The sequence below is a fragment of the Muntiacus reevesi genome, chromosome 2, assembly GCF_963930625.1.
Source record: "Muntiacus reevesi chromosome 2, mMunRee1.1, whole genome shotgun sequence".
Classification (NCBI taxonomy): domain Eukaryota; kingdom Metazoa; phylum Chordata; class Mammalia; order Artiodactyla; family Cervidae; genus Muntiacus; species Muntiacus reevesi.
Genome location: NC_089250.1, coordinates 34,645,294 through 34,651,654, shown reverse-complemented (window position 1 = coordinate 34,651,654; position 6,361 = coordinate 34,645,294).

Sequence of the window (6,361 nt, the reverse complement as noted above, 5' to 3'; positions counted from 1 at the left end):
CCTCCCTGGCGGCTTAGTGGTAAAGAACCAGCTTACCAATGCAGGAGACACAGGTTTGATCCCTGGGTCAGGAAGATCCCCTGGAGGAGGAAATGGCAACTGACTCCAGTAGTCTTGCTTGGGAATCCCCTGGACAGAGGAGCCTGGTGGGCTACAGCCCATAGAGTCGCAAAAGAGTTGGACATGACTTAACAACTAAACAACATCTTTATTTTACCATAAAGAAGTCCATTGAGCGTGTATGTTTTCCCAACAGCACCAAGCAGTTCTTCATTCTCAGTGGACACTGGGTGAACATCCTGTATTGTAACTCAGTCCTGACACGGTCTCCATGAAGATGGCAGCATCAGATCCCACAGATAAGGGCTTGTCCCACCAAAGAGCCAATCACAAGTCCAGGCTGTTGCTTTACTTCCTACCAACAGGATATAAATTGGAGGCTCCTACAATCCCCTCTTCTGGTTTGATTATTTGCTCATAGTGGCTTATAGAACTCAGGAAAACACTTTACTTTCTAGATACTCATTTATTGCAAAGGGTATTACAGGACACGAATGAACAGTCAGATGAAAAGATCCCCAGGGCCAGGCCTGGAAGGGTCCTGAACACCAGAGCTTCTGTCCACATTGAGTTCAGGAGGTACCAGTCCCCCAGCGTGTGAATATGTTCTGGTTCACCAACGTGGAATCTCTCTAAGCCCCTCCTTTTGGGTCCTTATGGAGGCCTCATAACAGAGGCATAAGTGATTAAATCATTGGCCAGTGAGGACTAGACTCAGCCCTTCTCCCACTCTGGAAGCTGTAGGCAAGGTGGGCTAGGGAGCTAGGACTGAAAGTTCCAATCCGCTAATCACATGGTTGGTTTCCCTAGCAACCAGCCCCATCCTTAGATGCTTTGAGAAGTCATATCATTAACATAAACTCAGGTGTGGTTGAAAGGAATTTGTTGTGAATATCAGACAACTTTCTCACTCTTGTTATTTAGGACATCCCAAGAAACAGGCATGAAGACTAAATATATATTCTTATTATAAAGCACAGTATCACACAAGTATTTCAGATTTGCTCAACTTTTCTGGTATAAGTGGCTATCAGAGGTATGCAAACTAGCAGATTTTTTAAAATCTTTTAGTTTTATTTATTTAGAATAATTTTAGACTAAATTTGTATTTATCTCCATATGCCCTTTACCCAGGTCCTTACCACTAACCTGTGACATATCCATAACACATTCATCAAAATTGAGAAATCAATGCATTAACTACAGGCACTATTCAGATTTCATGGGGTTTTATGAATATTATCCTTTTCTACTCCAGAAGCCAATCCAAGACACTACATTAAATTGAATTATTGCATCTTTCTCTCTTCTGGTCTATAATAATTTCTTGGTCTAATTTCTCATGACGTTGATACATTTAAAGAATTCTGGTTGGGTATTTTGTAGCATGCCTTTCACCAGGGTTTGGCTAGATTTTCACAATTAGCCTGGAGTTGTGGATGCTGGGAGAAAACCAGAGAGGCGGGTGCTCTTCTCAACACATCACGTCAGGGGCTACAGAACATGACTAAGCACTGATGAGGTCAACTTTCATCACTGGCTAAGGTGGGGCCCACCAGGTTTCTCTGCAGTAAAGTCACCCTTTTCCCCTTCCATACTCTCTCTGTTGGAAGCGTGTCAACTAGAACCAGCCGCTACTCAGAATTAAACTCCATTTCCTAGAGGGGAGACTATCTAAAAAGAGTATTTAGAATTCTTCTGTAAGATTTGCTTCTTTTCTCTGTATATTTATCTATTCAATCATTTATTTATACCAGTATGCCTTATAGATATTTATTTTATTCTCTGAGCTATAATCTAATCCTATAGTTATTTATTTGGTCACTCAAATTACTCCAGCATTGGCCATTGGGAGTTCTTTCAATTTGGCTCCTTTCTTTGTTGATATATTAATCCCTCTCTGTTCCTCTCTCTCTTCCCTTTTAAGTATTTCCTTAACTTTTAGCACTAACAAGATGCTCCAGGCTCATCTTGCACTTTTCCTGCTCCAGTTCTGAAATGAATTTGAAAAAGATATCTGAAGAACAAACCTGTAATATTTTTCATATTAGAGACAGTTCATCACAGAAAAAGATCCACAGATGAATCCTAAACATATGAAAGGAAACATAGCCATAAATTGAAACCATGTTAAGAAGCCATTTCCTACCTCTCAGATTGGCAAAGACTATGAAGTTCAATAACTGCTGGTGCTAGGCAGAAGGGAAGGAATCTCATCTCCTGATACAGGACCATGTGGAAGGCAAATTGGCAATATCTAGCAAAATTGGGAAACAGTTCCCAATGTTCCACTTCCAGGAATTTATCCTACACATATTTTTGCAAATATGCATATAACATATATAAAAAAGATTATTTGGGCTTTCCTGGTGGCTCAGACTGTAAAGAAGCTGCCTGCAATGCTGGAGACCCAGGTTTGACTCCTGGGTCAGAAAGATTCCCTGGAGGAGGGAATCGCTACCCACTTCAGTATTCTTGCCTGGAGAATTCCACAGACAGAGGAGATTATTTAGTGTAATATGCTTATAAGACAAGAATGAAACAACTTAAATGTGCATCAATACCCAGTTGGCTAAATATGTTATACTATGTCACACAATGCAAAGCAGCACAGCCATAAAAGGGGATTCTTAAAATACACTATCAGGCTTTAAAAATAAGGTACAGGAATAGTTTAAGCAGGGATATAAAAGGCTCTTTATATATGTGTGTCTATGTATCATATCTCTGGAAGATACAGCTGTATCAGCTATTGCCAGTGGGGGAGAAAACTAGTGCTTCTGAAGCTGGGAAAGAGAATTTTTTACTATCCTAATTATACTTTTGAAATTTTGAGATTTGATATTAAAAATTGTATTATATCTGCACACTTCTAAAATCTTAATATTTCCCAACATTTTTCAAAAATTTCCAAAAAAAAATCCAGTAGGCTTCAAAGTCCTTTATTAAAACTAGAAAACTCTATTCTAATTAAATTTTCATTTCTAATTAAGTTGCAAAAGCAAAGATACATAACTGGGAAAGTAAACATTTATTAGGTAAAGTTGAACAAAAATCTTTGATAAATTGGCATGTAGAATTTAAGAAAAGAATGTAATGATTATTGTGTGCAACCAACAGGAACTTTTTCCTTAGATTTGCATATCATAATGAGAATTAATTTCAAATATCCTTTAAATTTGAGAATGGAAGTAAATGGATCTTAAAACTAGCCCTTTAATTATTGATCCACAGAGCACTAAACCAAAGTTTTCAAAGCTTTAACCTCATTCAATCATTCTGATCTTACTAAAAGTATTTTATTAATAATAGTAATTCAATTAGAGAAAGACACTTTGTACTGTTAATACAACTTTTGAATGTTAATTTCATGTCTGTCACATCCTTTTAAAAATTCCAGTTTGGTAGTGCTTATAATTTATGTAACATATTAGTACAGAAGAACTGGAGTATGGTTTATAATTCAATATATACCTACAGGAGATACACACTTAATTTTTCTTTACTGATGGGATTTATGATAAAGTTTGGAAGCTGTTATTTTGGAAATAAGCTCTCAGTCAGGTGGGAGGCCCCACTGGAGTTGAGAAGTGAGGAAGATGAAGATAAAGAAGTAGCCTGTCCCTAAATGTAGTTATCATATAAGTCCCAAGAAATAGAATTCTAGAATCTTTTGACAGCTGGAAACAAAAGAGCTAAGAATTCTTCTTTCCCTAAAGCTCTACAGAAAGGTCCTTGGTTTGGCCAAGATCACTTGTGCCTGGTCAGGATCAGAATGGCTTCGTGGGATGCGGGAAGCTTGTGCGAGCTCCTAATCACTGATTAGGTAAGTAGAATGGTGTTTCTCCCCAGAATCACCTGAGGCATGTCTCTGGGGCAGGTACCCTTTTAATAAGACCAAAATCACTCTAGATTGGTTCCAAATAGGAAAAAGAATACATGAAAGCTGTGTCTTGTCACCCTGCTTATTTAACTTATATGCAGAGTACACCATGAGAAATGCTGGGCTGGATGAAGCGCAAGCTGGAATCAAGATTGCCAGGAGAAATATCAATAATCTAAGATATGCAAATGATACCACCCTTATGGCAGAAAGTGAAGAAGAACTAAAGAGCATCTTGATTAAAGGGAAAGAGGAGAGTGAAAAAGTTCATTTAAAGCTCAACATTCAGAAAACTAAGATCATGGCATCTGGTCCCATCACTTCATGGCAATTAGATGGGGAAAGAATGGAAACAGTGGCTGACTTTATTTTGGGGGGCTCCAAAATCACTACAGATGGTTATTGCAGCCATGAAATTAAAAGATGCTTACTCCTTGGAAGGAACGTTATGACCAACCTAGAGCATATTAAAAAGCAGAGACATTACTTTGTCAACAAAAGTCCATCTGGTCAAGGCTATGGTTTTTCCAGTAGTCATGTATGGATGTGAGAGTTGGACTATAAAGAAAGCTTAGCACCAAAGAATTGATGCTTTTGAACTGTGGTGTTGGAGAAGACTCTTGAGAGTCCCTTGGACTGCAAAGAGATCCAACCAGTCCTTCTTAAAGGAAATCAGTTCTGGGTGTTCATTGGAAGGACTGATGTTGAAGCTGAAACTCCAATACTTTGGCAACCTGATGCAAAGAGCTGACTCATTTGAAAAGACCCTGATGTTGGGAAAGATTGAAGGCAGGAGGAGAAGGGGATGACAGATAAGATGGTTGGATGGTATCACCAACTTGATGGACACGAGTATGGGTAGACCCTGGGAGCTGGTGATGGATAGGGAGGCCTGATGTGCTGCGGCTCATGGGGCCACAAAGAGTTGGACACGACTGAGCTACTGAACTGACTGACTGACTGAAATCACTCTGGTGAAGCCATCTGTCCCAAAGAATCAACAATGGCAACCCCCAGCTAGAAGGATGTAGAATGTTATACTTGGGGCCACCACTGCTGTGGGCTTTTATTTTATTTTGATTTGCTTGAGACCAGTGAGAGTCTAAAGATAAGGGATAGAAACCAACTGGATTTGTAAACTCTGTGTCATAAACCTCGTTGGTCTCCCTCTTGGTGTCTGGCGCAGTGCTAGGGTATAGTTCCCTGCTGTACATCAGGGGTTTTTGCTATAAAGGTCCAGATACTGAATATTTTAGACTTTATGGTCTATACAATCTCCAACACAACACTCAACTGTAAAAAGCAGCCATACACAATATATTACTGGATGAGTATGGCTGTGTCCTAATAAAACTTTACTCACAAAAAGCACTGATCCTTGCTACTCACCAGTATGTATCTGGACACCCCATCTGACGCGTAGTCACCTTATTGGTCAGTTACCTTAAAGCCACCATAATGATTCCCCTCTGGCCTTGCTGAATATTCAGCCTTGTTCTTAGCCTCTCCTCTCAACTGGGAAACTTAGCTCCATGAGGAGAAATGAACAAGTCTAGAAATGTCTGGGCAGGTGAAGAAAATGGTACTGGATGAAAGTATGTATGAATGTCGGGTTCAGAATCAGGAGCAGTTATTACCAGAGATTTCACTCCACCTTCATCTCAGCAAGGTTGTCCTATTTGGGGAAGACAAATTTCTTTGGGAGAAGAAGCACTTTTGGAAAACCAGTAGCCAGCAAGGCAGGGACCTTTTGATCCTATTTTCATTTTAAATGGTTAGGTGGGAGTTCCTTCATGTCCTCCCACCACCAGCACTTTCTCCTCTTTTGACTCATCATCATCTGTCCCCTTCTTGCTTGCCATTGACACCAAGCTTTTCAGGGGACCCATGAAACAGTGATGGAAGAACCCAGAAAAATATTATATTGCATTTGCAATATAACACTGATATTTTTGAAGCAACATTCCCATGTTTGGAAAAGTATCAAGAGAAAGAGGAGATAATGAGTTATGAAAGTGCGAAAAAAAAAATAAAAAAGAGGAAAGATAAGGTGCTAAACATTCTACCTTCAGAATGCATGCATGTATATGTATTGCTGAGTCCCTTTGCTGTCCGCCTGAAGCTATCACAACTATGTGCTGTGCTGTGCTTAGTCGCTCATCATATCTGACTCTTTGCGACCCCATGGACTGTAGCCCACCAGGCTCCTCTGTCCATGAAATTCTCCAGGCAAGAATACAGGAGTGGGTTGCCATGCCCTGCTCCAGGGGATCTTCCCAACCCAGGGATTGAACCCAGGCCTCCCACATTGCAGGTGGATTCTTTACTGTCTGAGCCACCGGGGAAGCCCAGTAGTCAGCTATACTCCAATGTAAAATAAAAAGGTTTTTTTAAAATAAACATAAAAAATAAAACATT